The following is a 15,942-nucleotide window of genomic DNA, read 5'->3' as shown; positions in this document are numbered from 1 at the left end:
AAAAGGTAAAATTATTTACAGATTATTTTCCTAAACTGATACTTGGTTATAGTAACAAATGACTCACTGCTGCATTAAATTAACAGATACTAATTTTTTTTTTTTTAACCATGTACTCCTCTGGGTACAGAAGAGGCATTCATAAATGTAAGAAAATGTCTGAATATCTACATTCAGTTCACACTCTTTCATGAATTCATTTATTTTCATTTTTCTAGAAGTGTGTAATTTGCTTCAAAGTCTTTCAGTCTTGGGTCTCTGTTTCCTGCTTTATTTCAATACCACAATGGGCACAGACAACGGAACTGTCTCCCAGGAATTTCTTCTGTTGGGCTTTCCAGGCTCCCAGGCCCTTCAGCTCTCTCTCTTCATGCTTCTTCTGGTGATGTACATCCTCACAGTCGGTGGTAATGTTGATATCTTAATGTTGGTGAGTACCTCCCACCAGCTCCACACCGCCATGTACTTCTTTCTGAGTAACCTCTCTTTCCTGGAGATTTGGTATACCACAGCTGCAGTCCCCAAGACCCTGGCCATCCTCCTGGGGAAAAGCCAGACCATATCATTCACTGGCTGCCTTTTGCAGACGTACCTTGTTTTCTCATTAGGCTGCACAGAATACTTCCTCCTGGCAGCCATGGCTTATGACTGCTATCTTGCCATCTGCTATCCTCTACACTATGGTGCCATCATGAGCAGCTTGCTTTCAGTGCAGCTGGCTCTAGGCTCCTGGGTCTGTAGATTCCTGGCCGTTGCAGTGCCCACAGCCCTCATCAGTGGCCTCTCTTTCTGTGGCCCACATACCATCAATCACTTCTCCTGTGACATTGCCCACTGGATTGCCCTAACCTGTACCAGCACACAGGTAGTGGAGCTTGTGGCCTTTGTGATTGCTTTTGTGGTCATTTTAAGTTCCTGTCTCATCACCCTGGTGTCCTATGTCTTCATCATTAGCACCATCCTCAGGATCCCCTCAGCCAGCAGCTGGAGCAAAGCCTTCTCCACATGCTCCTCCCATCTAACAGTGGTGCTTATCTGGTATGGATCCACTATCACGTCTGAACCTCAATCAAGGACGCCTTAGATCTGAACAAGGCCATCACTGTCCTGAACACTGTGGTGACTCCAGTTCTAAACCCCTTCATCTATATGCTCCGTATCAAGGAAGTAAGAGAAACAGTGCTAAAGAAATGGAAGAGAAAATAAATTGCCTCTAACTTAACAAATCTCCTGTAAATTGTGTCCAAATGTATGGAGGTCTCAAGTAAGAATATGAGAAGACAAAGTAAACCATCCATGATAGCCAACCCATTGTCATAGAGTTGATTAAGACTCATGGGGGACCCTATGTACAGGGAAGGGAAAAAAAAAGTGAAAAACAACAAAAAACTAAGTAAATTTGTGCTACTCTTTTTGATATAAGCAGACGGTTTTTTAAGCAGAATTTTGTCCTTGAGTTCCATTTATAAAGTTAGGAGCACATATGCAGTGAGAAGGTTATTTTACTAAATGGACTATAAATTCTTGTCCTTTTTAAAGTTTTCCTTTTTATCACAAAAGTGAACAATTTAAGAATAATGATATTTATGAATGACGAGGTGTGAGAAATAGGAAAAGTTTAAACAAAAGGATAAACGAAATCAGAACATGCAGTTATTTCAGCACAATATTTTTTGGATAAAATGTAATAAAATAGATACATATGAAATTAGGAACTGCAAGTATAATGTGCCACATTTGTTAACAAGTTTACTAAGCTGTCCAAAATGTGGGCGATGAATAGTAAAAAGTAGATAATCAGGACTGGGGAAGGTTTGGATATGGCAGTAGAAGCCCTTTGCATAAGTGTGTTGTTTGTTGTGTGCCATAGAGTCTATTTTTGACTCATAGAGACCAAAAGAGTGATGAGCTTCTGAGTATTAGTCCACGCAAGTCACCAACCACATGGCATCCTGTGGTCAGAGGAAAAATAATGTACTGCTAATTATAGTAGTTAATTAATTTTTCTCCAAAGGGGCTCATCCCTTAGGGAACCAAGGTATGACCCTTTTTAATCATCGACACATGAAGGGTTCATTTCCCTTCATTTGAACACTTTTCTATGGCTCTGGGTTAGAAGAAGCAGACCAGGGCTCTACAACCTGAACCAGGCTGCAGCAATATTCTATGTGTCCCATTCTTCTTTGGTTTACACCTATGCAATGAAGGTGCTTTTTCATAGGAGAAAAACCTTTATGCTGAATAGCAGCTATTCCCTTAACCTTGTTTGCATTATGTGAAACTTCTTCCAAGTCCCCAATTAAAAATGGAGTGGAAGAGGAGTTTGAGGAAATAGGAAAAAATATTTCATCGTATGAGTGAAATTATTCTTCAAAAAGCATGTCTATGTTGAAAATCTACCTCTTGTGGTATAATAATGAATCAAATTATACTTGGTCTGCTTCCCTACTTTATTCACTGTGAGGATGAGTTTCAAATTCATGACTAAATATTCAATATTTCTAAGCTTATTTAATGGGAACTTCTAAATAATTAAAACTACTGATGTAAACATGCTCACTTCCCTTGAAGACAAATAGCATTGATATTTCCAAAGATGAGTCACCGACTCTCAAGACCACAAAAGCAATGTCTAGTATCACTCTCAATAAAAGTTATCTTCAACATATTTTCCCACATTTGTTCTTCATCTCACTACAGTAAAAACAAGGAGAGAGCAGTTTTAGCTTTTAAAGTGGATAAGTCAGTTTGATGTGGAATTGTATCCAAGATTTAAGGTTAAGTGAAGAAAATAATTGGGAGTATACAGAATAAAATTTATTAAATCAGGTATTTCCTTTCTATGTTAATGAGCTCTACCTAAATGTGATTTTGTAGTACATACATAATATATTGTAAAGTGATATACTTTTGACTTAGATTTTTTTTTTTTTGGCAATTAAAATAATTTGTCTTTAAACTGGTTTATTATGAACAATTTACATTAAAGAAAAACACACAAAGTGCTCCTTCATAAAAATAAAACAAACTTTTAGGTTTTTTTGTGAGCAGTTAAAGTGAAAATTTACAGTTCAAGTTAGCTTCTCATATAAAAATTTATACACACATTGTTATGTGACCCTAGTTGCTCTCCCTATAATGTGACAGCACACTCTTCCTTTCTACTCTGTATTTTCTGTGTCATTCAACCAACTCTTGTCCCTCTCTGCCTTCTCATCTCACCTGCAGACAAAGATTAGACTGGAAGCACACTCTTCACAAGTATCATTTGGTGACTTATAGCCCAGTCTAATCTTCGTCTGAAGAGTTGACTTCAGGGAATGGTTTTAGTTTTGGGCTAACAGAGAGTCTGGAGACCATGTCTTCTGGGGTCCCTCTAGTTGCAGTCAGACGATTAAGTCTGGTCTTTTTATTAGAATTTGAGTTCTGCACCCCACTTTTCTCCTGCTCCATCAGGGTCTCTTGGGCTCATATTTTCCTTTTGACTTTGGGGTTCTTTATTCTCGTTTGCTCCAGGTGGGTTGGGATCAATTGATACATCTTAGATTGCCTCTTGCTAGCTTTTAAGACCCCAGATGCCACTCAGCAAAGTGGTTGCAGAACATTTTCTTATAAAATTTGTTATGCCAGTTGACCTAGATGTCCCCTGAAACCATGGTCCCCAGACCCCTGGCCCTGCTACTCTGTCCCTCAAAGTGTTTGGTTGTAGTCAGAAAACTTCTTAGATTTTGATTTAGTACAGTTGTGCTGACTTCTCCTGTATTGTCCCCTCACACAGTTGTAGAGGCTGGGAAGTCCCAAGTCTGTGGGCCAGACTGGAGGCCTCTCCTGACTCACATAGCTGCAGGGGCTCACAAACCCAAGACTGGCAGGCAAAACGGCAGGCTACTGGTTTACAGACTGCAGAGGCTGATGTATCCCAAGAAAGGCAAGTAAGCTGCTGGCTCAAGTCCCAAGAACTGGAGGTCAGATGAACAGGAGCCAGGTGCAGGATCCACAGTGATCAAAAGCCAGTGGGCCTTGCCAGAATGTCCATCTATATTGGATGCAGGCCACACCCCCAAGGGAACGCCCTTTCAACTACTTGGCTACTCACAGTATATCCAATTGTACAGGTGATCACATTATATCAGATCTCATCATGGAGGTGATTACATCATTATTTGACTGCCAAACTACATCATTACTGCCAAACCACTGAGAATCATGGCCCAGTAAAGCTGGCACACAACCTTAATGATCATATGTGGCAAAATAATGAATTTGGATCCCTACCTCACAAAATATATGAAAATTAATTCAAAACGGATCAAGTACCTAAATATAAGAGCTAAACCCATAAAATTTTTAGAAGAAAAATAAAGTCAAATATTCAGTACCTCATACCTGGCAATGGATTCTCATATATGACATCAAAAGCCTGTGCGATTAAAGAAAATATAGATAAAATGAACATTACCAAAAAACAAACATGAAGCTATTTGTACATCAAAGGATGTTATCAAGAAAGTTAAAAGAACCTATGTAACAGAAAAAAATAGTTGGAAATTATATATCCAATAAGAGTTTGATATTTAGGGGAAGTCAGAACAGGTGGACTAATCTAAAGGCTAAGAAGTTTCCTAAATACAACCAAATACTTTGAGGGATGGAGTAGTTGGGGGGGGGGTGGGTCTGGGGACCATGGTTTCAGGGGACATCTAGATCAACTGGCATAACAAAATGTATTAAGAAAACGTTCTGCATCCCATTTTGGTGAGAGGTATCTGGGATTGTAAAAGCAAGTGACGATCTAAGATGCATCTATTGGTCTCAACGCACCTGGAGCAAAGGAGAAGGACGAACACCAAAGACACAAGGAAAATACGAGGGAGAAATATGAACCCAAGAGAAAGAAAGGGCCACATAAACCAGAGACCCCATCAGCCTAAGACCAGAAGAACTGGATAGTGCCTGGCTACAACCAATGACTGGCCTGACAGGAAACACAACAGATAATCCCTGAGGGAGCAGGAGAAAAGTGGCATGCAGACTTCAAATTCTAGCAGAAGACCAGACTTAATGGTCTGACCGAGACTAGAGGGACCGCAGAGGTCATGGCCCCTGGACTCTCTGTTAGCCTAAAACTAAAAGTGTGCCCAAAGCCAACTCTTCAAAGATTAGACTGGACTTTAAGACATAAAATGATTCTGGTGAGGAGTGTGCTTCTTAGCTCAAGTAGACAAGTGAGACTATGTGGGGAGCTCCTGTCTGGAGGCAAGATGAGAAGGCAGAGGGAGACAGGAGCTGGTTGAATGTACACAGGAAATACAGGGTGGAGAGAAGGAGTGTGCTTTCACATTGTAGGGAGAGCAACTAGGATCACATAACAATGTGCGTATAAGTTTTTTGTATGAGAAACTGACTTGAATTGTAAACTTTCACTTAAAGCACATTAAAAAAAAGAGTTCGAAATTCATAATATATAAAGAACTCTGACAAGAACAAAAATATAGATAACCCAATAAAAAAATGGACAATGGATACACGTATACATTTCTCCAAAGACTACAAATGGCCATTATGCACATAAAAAGATGCTCAGCATCAGTATTCATTAGGCAAATGCACATCAAAACCACAATGAGATAACAGTCTGTACCCAATAGGATGGCTGTTATAAAGAGAGAGAGAGAGAGGAAAATACCAATTGCTAATGATGATGTGAAGAAATTGGAAATTTTGGACATTTCTGGTGGGAATGTAAAATGGTGCAGCCACTGTGGAGAACAGTTTGGTGATTCCTCGAAAGTTAAACAAAAAATTACATTTGGCCCAGCAATTCCTCTCATGGGTATATACCCAAAATAACTGAAAGCACGGATTCAAACAGATATTTGTACACTAATATTCACTGCAGAACTATTCACAATAGCCAACTGGTGGGTGGATAAACAAAACGTTGTACTTACATAGAATGAAACATTATTCAACCATAAAGATAAATGAAGTTCTGATACATCTATGTCATGGATGAACCTTATAAACATTAGGCTCACTGAAAGGAGTCAGGCACGAAAGGACACATTTTCAATGCTCTAGAATAGGCAATTGCATAGAGACTGAAGTAGATTAGTGGTTATCAGAGGTAGAGAGGAAAGGAAAGTGGGGAGTTATCACTCAATGGATGCTTTTGGAGTGATGAAAAAGTTTTGGAAATAAGTTTTGATAATGGTTGCCCAACATTATGAATGTAATTAATGTCACTGACTTGTACATGTAAAAATGGTTACAATGGCAAATTTTATGTTATACTTATCTTTACCACAATAAAATTAAAAATATAAAAATGAGAGGTAGGAGGAAGCTCCAGAAAAGAAAGCTGAGAGTGAGCAGTAAATTAGAAGAAGAACCAAGAAAGCATGTTGCCCTATGATAAAAGGAAAAAAAAAAAAAGTTTTTCAATAGAGAAAACTTCAGCAAAAGAAAAAAGGTCACTGAATGAAAGCTTAAGAAGTTGATTAAATGGTCTAATATCCACCTATGTGCCTTTTCTCTAAGATAAGCAAACAGAGGAAAGAAGTCCGTATGGTAAACATTAAAATGCAGGTTTGGGTTATCACGGATATTTTAAACTATAATACTATTTAGCAAGAGGACCAGAGTCAATGTTATTTGATTGTGAGTCTATCACACCGATTAATTGCACTTGTGTATGGGTATTCTCAGTTCCTTGGTGGTGTAGTGGTTAAGAGTTACTGCTGCTATGCCAATAGCTCAGCAGTTTGAATCCACCATGCCTCTTTTGATAATCCTATGGGGAGGTTCTACCCTGTCCTATAGGGTCGCTGTGATGGAATCGACCCAATGCCAATGGTCTTTTTTTTTTTTTTTGTATATACTTAGTTCTAGAATGATGAATGAAATCAATTTTCAAATGATTCTATTCAATTTCAAAAGAAATTTAGCTGAAAAGTTCATTTTGTCATATTCGTTAACTGGAAACTATATATCATACCATAGTGTATTTGTAGCTGCCCCCACCCTCTGCCCCAGGCTAGAGGACTAAATGAACTTGTTTAATCTTTGCAGTAATCCTAGTGTTTGAATTCATTTCCTACCATCCTTTCCACTGTTTAGAAACTGTGGTGGCATAATGGTTAAGAAATACGGCTGCTAGCCCAAAGGTCAGCTGTTCAAATCCAGCAGGTGCTCCTTGGAAACTCTATGGGTCAGTTTTACTCTGCCCTATTCTGAAACCCTAGTGGCATACTGGCTAAGGGCTACAGCTGCTAACCAGAAGGTCAGCAGTTCCAATCCACCAGGTGCTCCTTGGAAACTCGGTGGGGCAGTTTTACTGTGCTCTATTTGGAAACCGTAGTGGTTAATAGCTGTTAACCAGAAGGTCAGCAGTTCAAACCCACCAGATGCTCCTTGGAAACCCCATGCAGGCAGTTCTACTCTGTCCTTTAGGGTCACTACGTGTCAGAATCGACTGGAAGGCAACACGCTTGGCTTTTTTTTTTTTTTTTCAAGTAGGATCACTATGAGTCGGAATGAACTCAATGGCAATGGGTTGAGTTTTTTTTTTTTTTTTTTGGTTTTCCACTGTTTAGTTTCCATTGGAGTAGAGGGTGTCTTCCAAGCAGTTGTAATTGTTCTTTATAAAAATGTTCATCCATTCTTTGAAACCCCTCCAGGATTCCCAGTGTCTCTCATTAATCATATCCTACCCCACAGAGGTATTATCATGGGATGGCTTCTGGTCTTCATAAATAAATGACACTCAAAGTTCAAGTCAGCCCACATCATTCTTTAGCAATTAGTGTAGGGTGGTCCCTCTGAGGTCCACTTTAACTTAGGTGTCAGAAACTCAGTCCAAGATACTGTTCCCTGGTGTCCTTTACACTTGAGTCAGCAAACATGTTTTTGATTGATCCTAAATATTAAGAAACCAACCCTTTAAGCAAGAGTGAAACAGGTCTGTTGACAGCAATCCAAAAGGGGTTATCATCTTTATTTTCAGTTTTTATTAGTGATTTAACACTGACTACCATTTGGGCGTGATGATACAGGGAACTAAAGTGAGTATTTGCGGACACAGTGTCTAATTTTCATGGTTGCCCTGAAATCATGACCTCAGCTGGGATATATAAGAACAAAGTAACATTTTTATTTCTGTTTTTAGGAACAGGACAAGAGAAATTCCATCAGATGATTGTAACTCAATCCAAAACAGATTAACCAGTATAATAGTTTTTCCTTTTCTATTTTAAAAATGTGTATGGGATACAAGAACACAACAAGATTGCTCATATAGAAAGCTGGATACATAAACTTTATTTCTTATTGCATAAGATAAATAGTTTTAAATTCAACAGCATTGCTTTAATCAATTTTGAGAACACTCCAGATGTTGCTTATTACAAAACTCTATATGCTTGTACTTAGGCTACAATATTTCCGGGCAAATATTTCTCACAGGACATATGGACCTAAATTAAAAGATTTATTTCTGAAGAGATACAACACTTATTACAAAAATTAACAGCACGTTTAAAATGTCTGTCTTTATTAAGCATTAGTTATTCTCTAAGGAGGCGTAGTGGGGAAAATGGCACTGGGCTTTTAAGAAAATTTTAGTGGTTCGAATCCACCAAGCCACGCCTTAGAGAAGGACCTGCTGATCTGCGTCCATAAAGACCATAACGGTTTCAGCCGAGAAAATTCTATGGGACAGTTCTACTCTGTCACATGAAGTCACTATGAATACTAATTGACTCCACGACACTCAACAACAAAGACAACAGTTACTCTCTTTTAATTCATATGACTTGATCAAGTTAGATATATTTACAATACCTCTCGAGACCAAGATTCCGCATCTCTGTTAATCCTGTTTGTATAATTAGAATTTCTTATGTGGAACTTGACAATTTTTTTAAGGAGATATATACATATATATTTTTTTAATGCATCCATGGCTCTCATATTTAGGGAATGCTACTAAGGAATTCAGGAAATGTGTCTGATTTATTCTGTACCACTGTTCCAAAAGCACTGTAGAACTCTGTTAGCCATCCTGAAAATATATCCAGATGTGCTAATGGTTACAGGAGCTACTTACCAAAATAGTGTAAAAGACATGTACTGTCATTTACCGAAGCTGAAAACATTACCCATCAAATCACATATCTACCAACTGTTAGATTGCAATTCACTGAAAACAGGAATAGTTATTTAATTTTACATTTATTTATATTGCCTCCCTGCTTTGTTGAAGTTATTTCTTTCATACTGAATATGTACAAATTGGAGTTTAGAACATAGGCAAATATATGTAGGCTGAATAGTGTTACCATTGTGATAAGAATGATTAATATGTTTGGAAAATTATTTTAGAATATGTAATTTATTCAGTTAGCCTAAATGTTTAATTAACAAAATGATTTCAAATGAGTTTCAAAGCTTCTCATTGTAAGAAGATGCTCTAAGCCGCTTGAAACACTTGGCAAAAGTAGGGCTTGTATACAAATTTGGGATAGTAATTAATTTTATGTGCATATTCGACCTTTGAGAGACTCTGGGATAAGGACAGTGGTAGATTTAAAGTTAAACTTGGAAAATAATCTCTCCACAAAGTTCGAGAATAAAGTGCTTTGGGAGTTAGAAGTGGCTGAGGTTCTCAGACCCAGGCGTTGCATTTTTTTGACAAACCCTGGGGAGACCAACCTTCCCAGTTTTCCTGGGACTGATCAATTTCCTAGGACATTGATCTTTCAGTGATAAAACTAGACAGTGTCCGGCTAACCAGAACATTGATCATTCTGACTCAGTAGTGCCGTGGTTTGTACCCGGGCTAGAGACACACTCCTCTAGCCCTGGCACCTTTTTTCTTTCTATGCTGCACTCTGCTTCCCAGGCACTGTGTTCTTCCATTCTTTCCTCTGTCTCACTGATCACTTTAAAACCTTAGAAAACTGAGAAATATCAGTTTTCACCTCTCTTTCAGTACTTAGCTGTGAAGCTAAGCTGAAGAAAATACAGCATCATCTTTGAACACAGCTTTAACTAGCTCCGCCTTTGACTTAACGTGGCGCAACGGTTAAGCCCTAGGCTGCTAACTGAATGGTCAGTGGTTTGAACTCACCAGCCACTCTGTGAGAGAAAAGACCTGGCAATCTGCTCGCATGAAGGTTACAGCCAGGAAACCCTGTGGAGCAGGTCTACTCTGTCTAACAGGGTCACTATGAGTCAGAATCAACTTGATGGCACACAATGACAACTGAGAAGAGATGCCTAGAACAAAATTGTCTGGCAGAAATCTTTCAGGAACATCAGAACATAGAGTAAATTTTACCTTTCTAGTCTTATAGGTTTTTAGTCTCATAGAACACAGTGGTTGCTTTTGTTTCTAGCACCTTGCCTTACACATACTAAAAAAAAAACAGTTGCCATCAAGTCTGTTTGGACTCATGCCGACCCCGTATGTGACTGAGTAGAACTGTCCTTCACAGGGTTTTCACGGCTGTGATCTTTCTGATGTAATGATCACCAGGCCTTTCTTCTGAGGTGCCTCTGGGTGGGTTCGAATGGCCAGCCTTTTGACTAGTAGCCAAGGACTTAACCATTTGCACTGCCCAGGCCCTTTGCAATTGTGTCTATATTGTTCAAGTTGGAAATGAAGATATTATTTAAAAAAGAAGATGATGATGCAGAATAACGGGTGCTCTGGGAGTTGTCAGCAGCATAACATGGGTTCATAGGTCACAACATGACTTTTGACATTAGACTCCCTGGATTCAGATCCTAACATCACCAACGTCATTGTGTGACAATGAGCAAGTTCGTTAACCTTGTCTTGCTTCAACTTCCTCATATGTAAAGTAGGGACATTGATATTTTTAATTCTTAATTATTCCTGTTATCAAGATTAAATAAAGCAACACAGTGAATGGCATATCCATAAAGCGCCAATATGGACTGCTACTGACTGTGGTGTTAGAGTCAGCCAACAGGGTGACCTCAATTTAATGCCTCTAAAAAAGGGGCTGGAAACCCTGGTGGTGTAGTGGTTAAGAGCTATGGCTGCTAACCAAAAGGTCAGCAGTTCGAATCCACCAGGAACTCTTTGGAAACCATATGGGGCAGTTCTACTCTGTCCTATAGGGATGCTATAAGTCAGAATTGACTCGATGGCAAAGGGTATGGTAAAGAAGGGGTTGCCAGTGTTTATTTAGTAATGTGCCTGCATCCTGCTCAATAATTAAAATGAACATATTTAGTGTATAGGTTTATCTATTACAGAACTTTATATATGTTTGTATATATACATTATAATATTAACTATACTATAGTATATATGGAGCACTGGTGGTGCACTGGTTAAGAGTTCAGCTGCTAATCAAAAGGTTGGCAGTTCGAATCCACCAGCCGCTCCTTGGAATCCCTATGGGGCAGTTCTAGTCTGTCCTGTAGGGTTGCTGTGAGTCAGAATCAACTTGACAGCAACAGGTTTGGTTTGGTTTCAGTATATGTATTAAATGACTTATGTATCGATTATATAACTTTCATCTTATTCTAGTACCTAATATCTTTCAATCACTATAAATAAGTTCTAGTGTTAAATTTAATGAAATTAATGCTCTTCCACAAACCAGTTAGTGCTTGTCAATGCAATCTCTGCCCAATGCGGACAACAAAGTATCTCCCTTGAATCCATTCTCTGTGCTGCCTGCAGGCTGTCTTTCTAAAATCTTGACACATCTCATATTACTTCCTCTTGCAGAAACTTCCGATTTCTCCCTTATTGCCTGCAGTGGCACAAAATAATCCCTCAGAGCAAATAATCTGAACAAGACCATCTCATTGTACTTCACCTCTCACAGCACTTCCTCTCTGTACACAAAGCTGCTTCCACCTGATAATCGAACTTGCTGTTTCTCAGGCACATTTTATACTTTATAACCTATACTTTTACACATTAGTATTTTTCCTTAGAATTTATTTTCTCCTCCCTGTTGCTTTTCCCTTCACACTTCTAGAGAACTGCTTACTTTTCAGAGACACTGTAACATGTATTTTTTAGGCTTTCCATGATCCTAAGATTAAATTAAATGTGCTATTAGTAATTAAATCATTCCTAGTTCTAGTAATTTGCTCACTATATCAACATATGAAAGTTAATTGTACAAAAGTTTGTTTTTATCATTAAACCTCAAATAATTGAGAACATATATTACGTTTTCTACATTATTGTAATCAAAGACAATAACATGCTGATTATTACAAAGTATGACCTATAAAAGCATCTTTATTGTAATTAGAATTAACTCTCTTGTCTTTTACTGTCCCAGACCAATCTTATTTTTCTTACACTATAATATCCATTCGATTATTTCAAATATACTTTTGGAATTTTTTTCTTCCAGTAGATATTAAAAATTGTCTCATTATTATTAAAAAAAATTATATACTAAAACATAAGACTTGAAAATGACCGAGTTTTGGGAACTAAATAATAATTATAATTACCTTTAATAGGAAGCTTAATATGGGCCCAGATTGGGATAATGATTTACATTCACTATTTAATCTAAAGAACATGCCAATGAAGTTACAACTGTTATTGTCCCATTAATCAGTGAAGAGACTGAGAAAATGTAAATTAGAAACGCAAGGCCATGGGCAGAAAGACCCAGGGTTAAGATTTAGGCCCCATTACCATGACTCTAACTAAATCTCACTGATTTTTCATCTCCAAGTATTAATGAATAGTCAATCTTCGCCAGAGTCACTGTAATAACTACAGCAAAGCTGATAATTCCAAACCAGATGACCAGAAAGCGACGTGACCAAAAGTAAATGGCTTTTGATTTGTAAGACTTAGAAAAACACCTTTTCTGCTGATGTGAGCAGACTGTTGTTCTCTGAAAGCTGTGGCCTTTAGAGATACTAGGGTAATTTATACAAGTCAGACCAATCTCACTTGCAGAATTTCAGGAGAAATTATTGAACACTATTTGGATACCGGCTGGTAATGGGCAGTAAATATCTTCACCCTGGACCAAAAGTAGACATTCTGTACTAGGGTTTTATAGTCCATAGATTCCTCCTCCTAGTGAAATGTGTCAGGGTCTCCTCCTGGATTCAGCCTCTTCTGCACACAGTAACCCATGCTTACTCATGCAATCAGTACTGGGAACAGAGCCCAGTCAATGCCATTGTTCTTGTGAAGGAGAATTGGTGGCATTACAAAAGGAGATGAGAAAAAAAAAAAAAAATCTCCAGATTCTCTTACCTTTGCTCTTAACTCAGAGATGGTGGACAGGATTTGTACTTCTTACCTTCTTGCGACTGACATTTTGTGAAACGTTGTTTTGTATCTTGGTGCTGGAATCTCTCCCTTATACCAAGCTTCAAAAGATTTGATAGGCAACAATTATATAGATAAGTGACTTTGGTAATAATATCATTTACATTGATAAATAATAGTTCTCTAAGGGAAAATTGAAGCTTTTTTTTTTTATTTTTTTTTTTCCTTCAACAGGGAGTGTTCCTTTTGTATTGAGTACTTATTTCTGGGTAGGGCAAATGTTTAATGCTCTTAACTACTAACTAAATGGTTTGAGGTTTGAGTCTACCCAGAGACACCTCAGAAGAAAGGGCTGATTGATGATCTCCTTCCAAAAACTCAGCCATTGAGAATCCCGAGGGGTACAATTCTACTCTGAAGTACATAGGGTCACCATCAATCAGAATTGACTCAATGGCAAATGAATTTTTTATGTAGGTAATGTCATGTAGGCTGAAAGGGGAGTGATTTTTTTTTTTTATAGATTCACCTCAAGAAATTTTGAAGCCAGGTCTCTGATTCAGATGGTGTGATCTTCCCATACCCTTTTAATATCATTTGAAACCATATTCAACACTCAATACTTAGTGATTGGTTGATATAATCTAGTTCAGTATCAAATCGTTTAAATATTTGAAGACAACAAATTTGCATATATTTTCCTTCCACAAATCATATCTCATTCAAAATAAGCCTTCCATGTTCTTTCAAATATTACTTATTCATGTGTTGTGTAATTCTGCTGTGCTTTTTTTGCCTAAAGGCATATACCAGAAAGGTTAATACCAGTATTTTTGGAGTCAGACAATCTAAGTGCCAATCTTGGCCCACTCATTTATAAGATGTGTAATTCTAGCCATGGTTATTTTAACTGTGCAGTGTTTCATTATCACAGGCACATTGAGACTCTAGCCTTCAGTTATTAAAGACTCAGTGTACTGTGAGGATTAAACTATACCATAGCTGCAGAACCTGTCACATATCATATATCCAAGTAATGGTACTTGTTATGCTATTGCATTACGCGGAAATGAAAATTAAAGCTAAGAATCCTCAACCTTGATTACGTTAGACAAAATGTTTTTTTTTTTTTTCTTGATCTGAACAACTGCCAATGAATCAATCAGTAGCTTAAATTTATTTAGCCAGTTAATTAAATGAGGCTGCAAGGCTACAAATTAGACTTGACTTTGTACCCACACTCAAAAAGGATTTGTATTTATGCTTCTATTTAGGTATAAGAGAAAAATCATAAGCTTTAAAAAGTCGAAGGACACTGAAAAATATAAACCTGTGAATAAATTCATGAGTATTTCGAAAACTTCTACTAGATTCACCTTATCATGACAGTTCTAACAGCCATGAATTCATGTAAATAACGTACTCTGCATTAAAAAAAAAAAAAACTAACAAAGCAAATAAGCAAAAAAGAAACAGGTAGCAAAAATGCTACAGAAGTTTTGGGAAAAAATAAAATAGCACAAGAATTTCATTTATACTCATAGTGGCTGCTTTCCAGAAAACTGTTTCCAGCTGCCTCTTTGCCTTGGTTATCCTTATGAAACTTTAGCTCTGTCTATACAATATGTAGGTCTGAGTCCCTGAGTGGTACAATGGTTAAGCCCTCAACTGCTCGTCACAACGTTGGTTGTTCAAGTCCATCCTGAGGGTCCTCGGGAGAAAGTCTGGAGATCTACTTCTGAAAAATCAGCTGCTGAAAACCCTGTGGAGGACAATTCTACTCTGACACTTGTGGAGTCCCCATGAGTTGGAATCAACTCAGTGAAGACTGGTTCAGTTCCAGTTTTTATATAATTTTTAATTTTTATCCCAACTTATCCAATTTCTTAGAACTAAGTAACCTGAAGCTTATGAAATTTAAATGGTTAACTTAAAACTGTAATAAAAACAAGATGCAATCCTAGATCATCTATTTTTAAACCCAATTATCTTGCCATTATCTGACAGTGCAGCAAATGATTAGTTCACTCAACTTCAGCAATATGCTTGTCAAACTGAAGAAAAAGTGTCAAGGCAGATATATGATTAAATTTTTTAGTAGTTGTAATAGTGGCCACATGGATATCCACTGTTAAATTATTATGATAGGCATTTTTTCCTTGAAATGTCCCCACTGTAATTAGCTCTGTTTTTCCAGTTATTCCTACTAATATGTCTCAAGAAAGGCATCTAAGAATATCATGTGACTAACCAAGTTAAAGAGATATGTATTTATTTGTATTATATTTTCATGGGGTGTTTACATAAGAACATAAATTATTCTTAGACAAGTTTCAACTCAGAAAATAATATAGAAATATATGAAGAGACTTATTTTTCTTATCTTTTTGTTCTTAACCACTGGCTTTAGTTTGTTTGAGTCATCAATAGAAGAACACAAGTCAGAGAATGGCATCTGTCTGGCAAATAAAGGGTATTGTCTGGAAGAGAGAACTCCATCGTAAGGAAATTCCTACTACAGAGCTGTATCAAATCATTAAATTCACACACACGCTCACCGCAGAAAATATCCTAATAACAATATGCAGATCCCTTTAACTCCCGTCATTCAACCAGCGCAACGTCAGTCATTTAATCGCCAAAGCAGG

The 15,942-nt window shown here is 37.6% G+C and overlaps 1 pseudogene; it reads left to right on the top strand.

The window, feature by feature from the left end:
- Window positions 1-286: 286 nt before the first annotated feature.
- On the top strand, window positions 287-1,206 carry LOC126070712 (olfactory receptor 6F1-like; annotated as a pseudogene).
- Window positions 1,207-15,942: the final 14,736 nt, after the last annotated feature.

Source organism: Elephas maximus, chromosome 2 (genome assembly GCF_024166365.1).
Source record: "Elephas maximus indicus isolate mEleMax1 chromosome 2, mEleMax1 primary haplotype, whole genome shotgun sequence".
In the NCBI taxonomy this organism is placed as follows: domain Eukaryota; kingdom Metazoa; phylum Chordata; class Mammalia; order Proboscidea; family Elephantidae; genus Elephas; species Elephas maximus.
This window is presented reverse-complemented; position numbering and strand designations above follow the sequence as displayed.